General features: G+C 37.1%; 1 long non-coding RNA gene and 3 pseudogenes across 4 annotated transcripts in view; 2 read left to right on the plus strand and 2 right to left on the minus strand.

Moving 5' to 3' along the window:
- The window catches only part of LOC306641235, a 59109-nt gene that overhangs the window by 8010 nt on the left and 38109 nt on the right, over window positions 1–12990 (minus strand). Inside the window, exon 2 of the long non-coding RNA XR_013758083.1 lies at window positions 9843–9903. This is a non-coding gene — a long non-coding RNA (uncharacterized lncRNA). The remainder of the gene's footprint in view (window positions 1–9842; window positions 9904–12990) is intronic.
- On the minus strand, window positions 3428–4140 carry LOC306641753 (swi5-dependent recombination DNA repair protein 1 homolog; annotated as a pseudogene). Its single transcript has one exon. The product of its transcript is annotated as a swi5-dependent recombination DNA repair protein 1 homolog (transcript).
- Window positions 5590–6259, plus strand: LOC306641386 (ADP-ribosylation factor 4-like; annotated as a pseudogene). The gene has a single exon. The product of its transcript is annotated as an ADP-ribosylation factor 4-like (transcript).
- On the plus strand, window positions 11304–12686 carry LOC306641198 (alcohol dehydrogenase class-3-like; annotated as a pseudogene). Its single transcript has one exon. The product of its transcript is annotated as an alcohol dehydrogenase class-3-like (transcript).

Here is a 12990-nt window from a genome sequence, read left to right on the forward strand (position 1 = left end):
TCAGATAAAGTGGACTTCAAGCCAAAGTTAATCAAAAGGGACATAGGCTGAACTTAAAGAAGTGTTTGGACTTGTTATCTATGTAGGTAAAGCAGAAACAAGCCCATATCTTGTAGATAAGGCACATTTACTGTCCAGTGTTTGGTAGACTGGTGACTCCAGTCATTGCCAACTTCTCGTGTATGGCAGTGGATATGGAGCAGGAGACAGATACTGTCTGGTTTTTTTTTTTTTTAATTTTTACAGAATGCATTTTGATTCACTGTACACAATGGGGTACACATTTTCATTTCTATGGTTGTACATACAGTAGATTCCCACCATTTGTATAATCATACATGTATATAGCGAAATAATATTTGTCTCATTCCACTCTTCCTTCCCCCACCCCTCCCCTCATTTCCCTCTACAACTTCAGTGTCTCTCCATTGTTACCTTACCACTCCTCCATACACTGTTTGTTTTGATACTGGTACAGGACAAAGTAGCAAATGAGCTTAACTGTACACCACCTGGATAGTGATAGCAAATGAAGTGTCCCTCACAGTGATATGTACTGATAGTTGTGCTAAGTCTTGGGGAGCAAACTCCACGGCAAGAACTCTAAGAGCTAGACTACCAGAAGCAGGTGACTGTGTTCCCTGACTAACCCAAGGAATGACAAAGCAGGTGCTTTGGCTAAGGTGTGGGGGTTGGAATGGGCACCACTTACTGACCTGGTGGTTTGGTTGCAGCACTGCATACAGAAGACAGGTGTGAAAATCATGTGGAATATAGTCAAATAATAGGATCTGCCTTTGACATGGAGCACCCTGGTAGATGCCTGCCAGGAATGTATAACTGGAATGCAACAGTATCCTCACTCTCACCTTCTTGGAGCCACAGTTGGCCAGCTAATGCATGGATGCATCTCCTTGACACCATGGCAGGTTGACTACGTGGGCCTTCTACTGACGTCAAAGAGGGTCTTGACAGCATTTTATATGGCCATAGTCCTGTTGTTTGCCTGCCCAGTAGCCAGGCAAATCAGTGTACTAATATTCATACCCTGACAGTGTTAACAGCATTGCATGGCCAGCACACAATAGAGAGTGATCAAGGGCATTGTTGTCATTTCCCTTTGGTCAATTATGAGTTCCCTGGTGTTGGTACACAAGCAGCCTACTGAGATACAGGCTCAGGCTGTACAAATGTGGGATTACTGCCTAGGGAAGTTGCCACAAGCAGCAACTGTACTTTCTCAGGACTCAAAGCCGGTATGCATTCTCCAAGAATGACTTGATTTACATATAACTGCATGCCACATGAGCATTATCCACCAGCAGGTATTTGACCCCAGAAGGAAGAGGACTAAAAAGAAGTTACTCATGCAGCTGCATGCAACTGCCAACATTATATTAATTTCAAGGTCTCTCCCTTTCTTTCCACTATTGGGATGGCACTGACTACTTTATACCATTACTTGGTGAAGTAGAGAAATGAAGTTTTGAACTCTGTGGGTCATGAAGTCTTTCCCCTAGTAATTTCTCCCTGAGAGTGCCCAGCAGTTTTGTTTTTCCTTTTCTTTGTAGATTAAGTCTCTTTTGAGCCAATTCAGGTTCTTTTGAAAAAATTTTGGCTTTTGCCATTTATCTGACAGGGAGGCTTGTAATTGGCATGAGAACATAAATGTCACCAAGCATAGTGGTGCACACCTGTAATCCCAGCAGCTCAGGGGGCTGAGACAGAAAGATTGCAAGTGCAAAGGTAGCCTCAGCAACTTAATGAGATCCATGTCAAAATAAATAAAGGACTGGACATGTGGTTCAGTGTTTAATTGCCCCTGTGGTCTATTCCTAGTACAAATATATATATTACTTCTGTGCCAGGACCCCTAGGGATAATTTTGTTTGTCTGATCTATTGTAGTATAGCATGGGCTATGTATCTGAAAGTGCACACTAATGCAAATTTATGTGTTCTTTTGTCTATTAGTCTGTGCTTGTGATGAATCACAAGTAAAGAAAAAAATAAAGGCAAAAAATCTGATGTGTTTCAATGACAGTTTCTATTAAAAGTTTCTTTGGTTAATGGTTCTTGGTTTATTCTGAGCTGGTTAATTTGGGTGTCCTTGATCAGAAACTTTGTGAGAACAAAGCACAAGAAATCAAAGCAAGGATCAATAAATGGGATGGATTCAAACTAAAAAGTTTTATCTCAGCAAATTTTTAAAAATAAATCATTGGTATATGAAAACAGTTTATTATTGCTTTGTTCCTGGGTTTTCACTAAATGCAGGGTTACTAACAGCTAAAATTCCAATTAACAGATATAATTCTATCTGGAAAATTTTGAAAAATTTCAGCTGTTTTATTAAAATATTGTAGAGACCATAAAATATTTCACCTCATTAGGAAAAAAGAGGAGAAATTTGACTAAATTCAAACATTTTGTAAGGATTGCTTCAGAATGTCAACTTGGGGAAAGAAAGGAAATGGCAATTAGTAGATAGAGATAAAAATGAAGTCATAGGTATGAGAATAAATTTTGGTAAGGAAAATTAAAAGGAAAAGAAAATTTTCTGAATGAGAAAGCATTTTGTATGATTAAATATGTTTATCCTAAAGTTCAAGATGGAAAATAAAGTAAGAGAGGATAAAAGTAGGGATAAACACAAGTTGTTGAGTGTCTAAGTAAGTTGCAAATTTGTGCAAAACTAATATGAAAAAGTTTGCATTTGTTATTGACTATAACACTTATTTAAAGTTATTTAGCAGTTTTTTTAGGTCAAAATTTAAAATACTGATATAAAACCATAATTTAATTCTCTATGTTTAAAACAACAAAGCTTTCTTAAAACATTGATCTGCTCTTGTCAAGATAACTTTTATATCTATTAGGTTTTATTGCTTAGGAAACTAAATTTTAAGAGTTAGAGTTTGTTTAAATGCCTTTCAAAGTCTTTTAAATGATTATTTAAAAACTCTGGGTAAAAAAAGTTATTTTGGTTATTATAGAATACACAACATCCCAAATATGTGTGACTATGTATATATACATATGTGTATATGTATATAATCTGAGGGCTAGATATGCAAAGATTTATAGAATTAAAGTTTTGTAGGTTTAATACAGGTAAGGTAAACAATGAGTGCATCTTCTATACAATATAGATTTTATCTGAAACAAACATATAGAATGGTCAATAAACTTTGGCATTTCTGCCATTTGTATTTGGTTTACATCTGTTTGCTTTGACTGAACAGGTATTTTGTTATTGTATATATAATACACACTTGTACAACAGATAATGAGTCTATTTGTGATCATTACCATTGTTTCCCTAATTTTCTAAGCCCTAATGTGCATACTTCCCCTTTAAAATGTGCAAGTATCTTGTCATTAAGTTGTCATTCTCAAAGATATTTCTCAAGAAAAAAAATTATGAATTAAACACCTGTAAATTCTTCTTCATGTCTGGTATAATGCAGCAATTGATCATCCAGCCCATAGTGATCGATTGAGTAAGGCTTAGTTTCTTGTTCTCTTCTGACATAACTGACTAAAGCTCATGAAGCGACAGCTGGCTACAGTTTCTCCATTTCCATATTAACAACTCTAACTGAGACAGGTTTTTCTTTAATCTATACATTTTGACTAGTTTTAACCTCTGAAGAAGTTCTTCTTTGTCCTGAACCTGCTTCACCAATTCCGCTTTTTCTTCGTTTAACTCTTGTTTAGGATTCTCAAGTCACAAAATCAAGTGACTCAGATTTACATGCACTGATATTCTTGGTATTTTTCGAATGTGCATGTTCTTCAGATTCACTGCCTTTGTTTTTGGAACTTTCTTGAAATTCCAAAGAGTTTTCTTCTTTTGAAGATGCTGGTTTCTCTGAAACAGTCTGATCATTTTCTTTCTTCTCTACTTTAAGGTGTTCTATCACACTGCAACAGGAATTAAAGACAATCTTGTTTTCCTTAATTTGTCTTTAAGTGTTGCACTCCTAGGTTGTTTTTGTGAACTATCCGTATGGGGAGGCGGTGGCTCCACACAAGCCTGTGGAGTCGTAGGCTGGATCACAGCCGAGTTTGATGGACTTTGCATAGTGGAAGTGAGATCTTGATTTACTTCTGCTTCCTCGTTTTTGTCCCCAACACCGTCCTCCTGGCTCGGGTCAGGCTGGTCTCCGTCACCGCAGCACTGGCTTGCCTCAGACGTGGCGAGACCAGAAGTGTACAGCGTGCAAACCCTCCTAAGGCAGAGACCTCCGCAGAGCGGGGTTGGGTTCCAGCAGGTGGAGAATCAAACGCGCTAGAAATCGACCGAGGAGTCCCTGCTCCTTCCGCTGAGCAAGTTCCTAGCCTTGCTGCCCCAAATCCAGCGGTCCCGTCACTCGGCGTCCCACGCTGTCCGCCTTGGAACGTGGCTTCACACTATTCAGACAATCTGGGATAAAATGTGGTCAAACAGGACTTGCTGTGGCGCAGGACCCGAAGCTGTGACACTAGTTATTAAAGACTACTTTGTATGTTAACTGTATTCACATACAGTTAACATACAAAGTGTACCATCTTTTTAAAATGTACCATCTTTTTAAAATGTCAAGGTTAGAAGAGCACTTTACCAAGGTAGTGTCCTCCAGACTATAATTGTTAGTAGGATAATCTTTTTCAGGTGTACATAAAAGTAGATTAAATTGAGTGGGATTTATTTATGTCATTTAATATTTTCTAACTTCATAAAACTAACTTATTAATAAGTTATATGTGAAGAATTATGTTACTCTTTACACTTGAGGCTGGAAAGATTTGCTTAAAGGTCGACAGTGTTGAATATGGAAACTATTTGCTGTTTTTTTTTTTTTTTCACACGAAAAAAGAAAATTAAGAGTTCTGTTGGATTCATGTTTCAGCTGTAATGATATTATGTTAACTGATATTCCAGTACTCAGGAAATAATGTTTTCTTATACTCCTAAACAGAATGATATTTAGAAAGAAAGCAAAGATTAGCTTCAAATGAAAAACACCTAATTTTTCAAAAGGCCAGTCTCATCTAAGATAAGGTTCTGCCTCTTGCCTTTCTCCATATTAGGATGACCCCAATGTAGGCTAAATTTTAATTTATGTAAAGTTCTGTACAAAAGAATAATTCTTTGTGGTAAAGATTACTGTGATCCCAAATAGAGATATAATGCAAAAATAAGTAAGGTTTTGAGAAAATTATGAAATGTATTTAAAAATTGCAATATGTCTTTTAAAATGAAATTGAATTTGTAAAAGACGTGTACATGATTGAATTGGTAAACCTTTTTCATAGAGGCTAAAGAGATATCAAAAATGTATTAGTTATAATACAGTTATAATTCTTGACTCAGAGCTGTTATACAAACTAAATATGGTTTTGCTCTCATTAATTTCATTTTTTAATCCTTTTGAAACTTTATAACTGATTCACCAAGCAGGTCCTCTACCCACTAGTTCCTGTCCTGAAGCGTCATGACATCAATGACGGCCAATGAATTGTCCTTGCCACCCCCTTTCTGCCTCAGCTCTTTTTCTTCCCTTTTACTGAGTTGTTGGGTGTGTGAAAGGAGAAGCCTAGAGACATGGAACACTTTTTCTGCCTATCACAAGTGCCACTGCCACCACAGTCTTCACCATCTTCTCTCTTCTGCCTATTGGGCAAGAAGCAGATGTGTGTGTATTTGATGGTTGGATTGAATGCTTCTGGTAAGTGACCTTTCCGTATAAACTGAAGTTAGGGGAGATAGTAACCACTACCACTGGTTTTAAGTGGAAACAGTAGATAAAAGAACATTTGTTTCACAGTATAGGATGTTGGAGGTCAAAATAAAATTAGGCCTCTGTGGAGGCATTACTTCCAGAATACCCAGGCTCTTATTTTTGTGGGAGATGGCATTTATTGTGAAAGAATTCAGGAAGGAGCCCAAGTACTGCAGAGAATGCTTGAGGAAGATGAGCTGCAAGATGCAGTGCTTCTGCTTCTTGTGAACAAAGAGGATTTACCAAATGCTATGCCTATCAGTGAAATGACAGATAAATTAGGCCTTTAGTCTCTTCCTAACAGAACAGGGTATGTTCAAGCCACTTGTGCTACACAAAGAACTGGTCTTATGAGGGACTTGACTGGCTATCAAATGAGCTTTCAAAACGTTATATGAAACTGCATATCTAACCAAGGATACCTTTTCATAGAATTGGTCTAGGCTTGCTACAACAAAATTAGTTTTGATCTTGGTCATTAAGCTGTATCTGGGACTGAATATTACAGTGTTTAAACTTAGTTTGTTGCCAATTATTGTTTACCAAGTATACTGTTGCTCTTTAGCAATATGCTTGGTTTTGAAGAAATTCTCCTTGGAGAAAAAAGTATCCTCTTTTAATTCATACTTCCTTTAAACCTAAATGCCTGGACATACCTATTGTGACACCGTTAAATAAATCAGTTTTGAATGTCTTTTGAATCCCCCCAAAAATAATATTTTAAAGTTATTCCCTTGCTACTTTACTGATATCTATATCATTCCTGGAACAGTCTGCTGATTTAAACATATAGCATTCCATTTGTATTTATTTCTATCCCTTGCATGTGTTTGTGTGTATGTGTGTGTGTGTGTGTATTACTAGGGATTTAATCCAGGAAAAGTTGCCTATGCAGCCAATGTTCTGCCAAAGGTTCTGAAACAAAGGGTATCCAAATAATAACCAGCTTAGAATAAACCAAGGACCACAAAATAAACCAATATATTCCCAATAGGAACTAGATGCTGGTTCTGATCATATATATATATCCTTTATCAAGTCAGTCTTCATAAACACATACTAACAGCTAGGCTAAAATAGACAAAAGAGTACATAAAACAATTGCCTTAAACCTGAGTGCACTTTCAGGCTCATAGACCATGCTGTACTATAGTAATAAATAATCTGTTTTATAGGTTTATATATTATATATATATATAAATATATACATATACATATATTTATATATGCCACAAGACACAAAATTCTATCTAAGAGGCACTGACATAGAATTAGTGCTTTCCATTGATCCATGCCTTTGCCTGCAAAAATTTTGAGACTGGCTCATTTCACTTAGCATGATAGTCTCCAGTTCCATCCATTTATCTGCAAATGCCATGATTTCATCTTCAGGTTGAGTAATATTCCATTGTGTATATGTACCACATTTTCTTTATCCACTCATCTGTTGAAGGGCACCTAGCTTAGCTATTGTGAATTGAGCTGCTATAAACAATGATGTGTCTGTGTCACTGTAGAATGCTGATTTTAAATCTTTTGTGTATAGACCAAGGAGTTGGATAACTGGGTCAAAAGGTGATTCTATTCCAAATTTTCTGAGGAATCCATACTGCTTTTCAAAGTGGTTGCGCTAATTTGTAATCCCACCAGCAATCTATGAGTGTACCTTTCCCCCCACATCCTCAGTGATATTTATTCTTACTTGTATTCTTGAAAATTGCCACCAAATGCTAATCTTTTACCCTGCTTTTTTTTTTTTTTAATACCCATAAGTCATTTCAGGCAAATGTGAAGAAACTAAATTCTTTTTACAAGTTTATTGATTATCTGAATCTGAAGTCATTCAGGGAGTTATAACTTTAGAATGGACCATTTCTTTGCCTTTTATGACACCCATCAAGCCACAAAATGTTCTGTGGGGAGGATTATCCTTCACCTACCAAGGCCATAAAAGAGCCTTGATCTTTCCCTCTCTCTCTCCATTTCCTTCTCTCTCTCTCTCTCTCTCTCTCTCTCTCTCTCTCTCTCTCTCTCCCTCTCATACACACACACACACACACACACACACACACACACACACACACACACTCCCATAGATAATTCTTAGTAACATACCTAGAATGTGGTCTCCTAATCCAGACCTCCAGGTCAGGAACTCCAAAGGTGAGGACCTATATTCATGGATTTGACTTTTACTTAAAATTTTGGTTTCTATTTAGAGTGTGACAGATAGAAATACCTGTTTCACCTCTTCTTTGAAGTTCAAAATTGAGTTTCATACTCAAAATGAAAGGAATTTTAAACATTTTGATTGACGTCTGAGGAAAATATGTGCTCCCCGATTTATTAAAAAAAAGGACGTGAAAGATAATAAAATTAAGGCTGAGATGTATAGTTCAATTATAGATTACTTGACCTGGCCTGCACAGACACAAGGCCCTGTGTTATATTCCCCAGAATTCCAAAAGAAAAGGAGGAGGAGGAGGAAGAGGAGGAGAAGGAAAAGGAGGTTTGGTAGTGTTACTCAGTGGTGGCATATTTTCCTAGCATACACAAGGTCCTGAGTTCCATTCCCAGAATTATATAATTTTTTAAAGGAAGAAAGAAAATAAAAATGTACAATACAATCTAATGAATAGGTGAGAATATTGGGGTTACAATGCCTTGCAGCTAAGGCAACTAAAGGCAACTGTCTTTATCCTGTGAATCAAGTAATTATGAAGACAGTAATATGCTTCTGAATGCTTTTTAAGGTCCACCTACTTTTCTCAGAATGTCTGCAGGAACCGAAAAAAAAATCAGGACATTAAACAAGAGACTGTCCTGTTCCCTTCCTCCAAAAAAGGGGAGAAAAAAAATCAAGATAGTGATTACCCTAAATACTAAATAAGCATGTATGTCTCCACTCACTCATTTTGGACAAACATATGCAATATTTTTATTTTGTTTTGTTTGGGGTTCCAGTGTTAGAGATTTAACCCAGAGCCTCACAAATGTCTTGTCTTTGTTCATTCCTCAATCTTGGGGAAATTAGGGTATTAATCAATAAGGCTCTATAGATATCCTATCCAAGTGGTAAACTAATATATAAGAAGGGAGACCAGCAATTTCTTTAAACAGTTACTGAAGTATGTAAGTGAAAACAACTAGATGCTTAAGTCTAAAAGTAAATTACTAAGCAGAATATAAGATGGAGTCAAAGAAGATGATGTCTAAATTAATAAATTATGGGGTTCTTTTTTCTAAATGGCTCTATGAGTGTGGCTTTCGTTTACCCATTTTATAACACATTTGCCTCTGGTTATACTTTCCTGTTATGTGTTAGGAACCAAGTAGTTAGCCTGATATTGGCTAAAAAATAAACGTGTTACGTTTTTACTGTAAATGCCAATATAGGCTCCACAATATAGGCTTACTTACTTTTAGCAACTCGTGAGGAGCTTTTTGATTAATTTAGCTTGATCCTATTCCAGCTGGGTTATTTGCCAGGACTGTGCAGAGTCTCAATGACCACATGGCTTCAACTGGAAACATTGGACGCCTTCCCCCCTCCAAAGGCCCTCCATTTTTCAGAACATGTGCTGGTTGTTCCTAGCATCTGAGATGTTCGCAATACCTCTAATTAGGAGAGCAGGTGACTCACCAGAGTTCCAGGACCCTTTAGAAAAGTCCTGTTACTCCCTGGGTCCTAGCTAACTTTGGAGGAGAAAAGCCAAAATATCTGCTCTTTCCTTTAGCTCTTCTATTTTCCTTGATTTTGACCTCCAAGTTTTGAAGGTTACTAAATAACCCAGAAACCCATTTTCTCTAATCTTTTCTAGTGACTATTGGTCAGTGTTCCTATTAGGAGTCAGTGGCATATCTAATATGCCCTGTTGATCATGCTATTATCTTGAAATATGGCTCGGGTTATTCTGTTGAAAGTGGTACTTCTGTGAATTGTTAACTGGCAACAGTTACAAAGTTTTACAAAGAAAATATAAACCATCATTATTAAATCCAGTTTATCTTTAAAATAAATGCAATGCCTTAAAAATAAAGGAGATTCAGTTTTCTTTATTAGGTCACCTCTCACCTTATGGGAGCTCTGTCTCTTTTCTTCTCACTTGAATAAACCTTATACTTTTATTCCTCTCCTGAGGAAACAATGGAAAGGGGGAGAATAAAACAATACAAAGTAAAATTAAACCAGGGAGATAAACAAAGGTTACTTATAAACTTCAACTGTTATGCCATGTTTCCCTGCATTATCTTTTTACACAGCACATATAACTACCATATATATCTTTTTAAAATAACAGCTATTTGAGATATAATTGGCATAGTATTAAATTAACTCTTTTTTTATTTTATTGTTTTATTATTTTTAGTTACATACAACACCAGGATATACCCTGACATAATCCAAAAGAACAACCTACTCCAATTCAGACCACCCACACTTCCCTTTCCCTCCCTCTCCCAACTCCATTGATCCCTCTTTAATCCATTTTCAGTTTACTTTGTTTGTTTTTTAATTAGTCTCCTGTGGTTAACCCAGTACTGGGACCCACCATGCCACATCCATGCATGCACATATGAAAGGTCAGTCAGATTCATTCCACAGGTCCCCCTTTTCCAATCACTTCTTCCTCCTCCTAAATTCTCTTCATCTACTCTACTGATCTTTCCTCTATTTTGATGAAATTCCCTGCCCCGTTTTTCCTCCCCTCCTCCCCTCTCTTTCTTTTTGGATTACCTTCTGGATATCAGAGAAAACGTTTGACCTTTAACTTTTAGGACTGGTTTATTTCACTTAGCATGTTAGTCTCCAGTTCCATCCATTTACTGCAAATGCTATAAATACCGTAAGTTCATTCTTTTTGTGACTGAGTAACATCCATTGTGTATATATACTACATTTTCTTTATCCATTCATATGCTGAATAGCATCTAGGTTGGTTCTATATCTTGGTTATTGTGAAGTATCCTGCTATAAATGTTGATGTGACTGCATCACTGTGGTATGCTGCTTTTAAATCTTTTGAATATATTCTGAGGATATAGCTGGGTCATATGGTGGTTCCATTCCTAGTTTTTTGAGGAGTCTCCATACTGCTTTCCATAGTAAAAACTATAAAACACTAAGGAAATTGAAGGAAAACATTAGAAGATCGAAAGACCGCCCATCTTGGATAGGCAGAATCAACACAGTCAAAATGGCCATACTACAGAAAACATTATACAAATTCAACACAATCCCCATCAAAATTCCAATGACATTCTTTACAGAACTAGAAAAAGCAGTCATGAAATTCATTTGGAAAAATAAGAGGCTTAGAATGTCCAAAACAATCCTTAGTAATAAGAGTGAAGCAAGAGACTTCACAATGTCAGACCTAAAATTACATACAAAATTATAGTAACAAAAACAGAATGGTACTGTCACCAAAACAGGCATCAAAACCAATAGGGTAGAATAAAGGCACAGATAAAAACCCACATAAGTACAGTTATCTGATATTAGACAAAGGTTCCAAAAATATCCTTTGGAGAAATGGCGAACCAGGTTATCAAATGCAAGGCTGCAGTTGCCTGGGAGGCTGGAAAGCCTCTCTCTATCGAGGAGGTAGCAGTAGCACCCCCACGGGCTCCTGAAGTTCGAATTAAGATCATTGCCTCTGCACTTTGCCACACTGATGCCTATACTCTGAGTGGAGCTGATCCTGAGGGGTGTTTTCCAGTGATCTTGGGACATGAAGGTGCTGGAATTGTGAGAAGTGTTAGTGAAGGAGTTACTAAGTTGAAGGCAGGTGATACTGTTATCCCACTTTACATCCCACAGTGTGAAGAATGCAAATTTTGTCTAAATTCAAAAACAAACTTTTGCCAGAAGATAAGAGTCACTCAAGGGAAAGGATTAATGCCAGATGGTACTAACAGATTTACTTGCAAAGGAAAGACAAGTTTACGTTACATGGGAATCAGCACGTTTTCTGAACACACAGTTGTGGCTGATATCTCAGTTGCTAAAATAGACCCTTCAGCACCTTTGGATAAAGTCTGCCTTCTTGGTTGTGGCATTTCAACTGGGTATGGTGCTGCAGTGAACACTGCCAAGGTGGAGCCTGGCTCTACTTGTGCAGTCTTTGGCCTAGAGGGAGTTGGATTGGCAACTATCATGGGCTATAAGGTTGCTGGTGAATCCTGGATCATTGGTGTGGACATCAATAAAGATAAGTTTGCAAGGGCCAAGGAATTTGGAGCTTCTGAATGTATTAATCCCCAAGACTTCAGTAAACCTATCCAGGAAGTGCTCATTGAGATGACTGATGGAGAGTGGACTACTCCTTTGAGTGTATTGGTAACGTGAAGGTCATGAGAGCAGCACTTGAGGCATACCACAAAGGCTGGGGTGTCAGTGTGGTGTTTGGAGTAGCTGCTTCAGGTGAAGAGATTGCCACATGTCCATTCCAGCTGGTGACGGGTAGCATGTGAAAAGGCACTGCATTTGGAGGATGGAAGAGTGTCGAAAGTGTCCCAAAGTTGGTGTCTGAATATTGTCCAAAAAGATAAAAGTTGATGAATTTGTGACTGGTAAGGTGTCCTTGGACCAAATTAATGAAGCTTTTGAACTTATGCATTCAGGAAAGATCATTCGAACTGTTGTAAAGTTTTAAATTTAAAAGAAAAAAATGTATCCATCCATTCCTAAGTTTTGTAATCTGATGTGAACAGCCAGACAGACAGGAAGGTCTTCCAAGTTCATAGCCTCTTGGACCTTCAGTAACTACTCTAGAGAATAGTGTTAATATGTGTGATTCATAAGTCTGCAATCAAGGACAAGGCTAATACCGTCCAGATCTGTTTTCTGGACTCTCCTTCACATAACTAATTATAGCTCATTAACAAATGTTACGACATAATGAAAGTGATTTCTAGCAAAAAAAAAAAAAAAAAAAAAAGAATGTATATTCCTTTGGATCAGAGATTTTCCTTATTCATAGCAGTTTATTCTAGAATAGATATGTAACAGGGACTTGACAAATTGTTGAATGATGAATAATTGGTACGAGAAAAGTTGAAATGAAAAAATAAACAGATAAATGCTAGGATAGATAAATTGATATTTTGCAGTATGTGTGAATGAGCCCAGGGACTCACCTATACTAAGAAAGCATTCTACTCCTGAATTATGTAACTCTTGGCCCAGGCCAAGAATATTCATTTCTGACAGAATAAAA

The sequence above is a fragment of the Sciurus vulgaris genome (genome assembly GCF_902686455.1).
Source record: "Sciurus vulgaris genome assembly, chromosome: 12".
Taxonomy (NCBI): domain Eukaryota; kingdom Metazoa; phylum Chordata; class Mammalia; order Rodentia; family Sciuridae; genus Sciurus; species Sciurus vulgaris.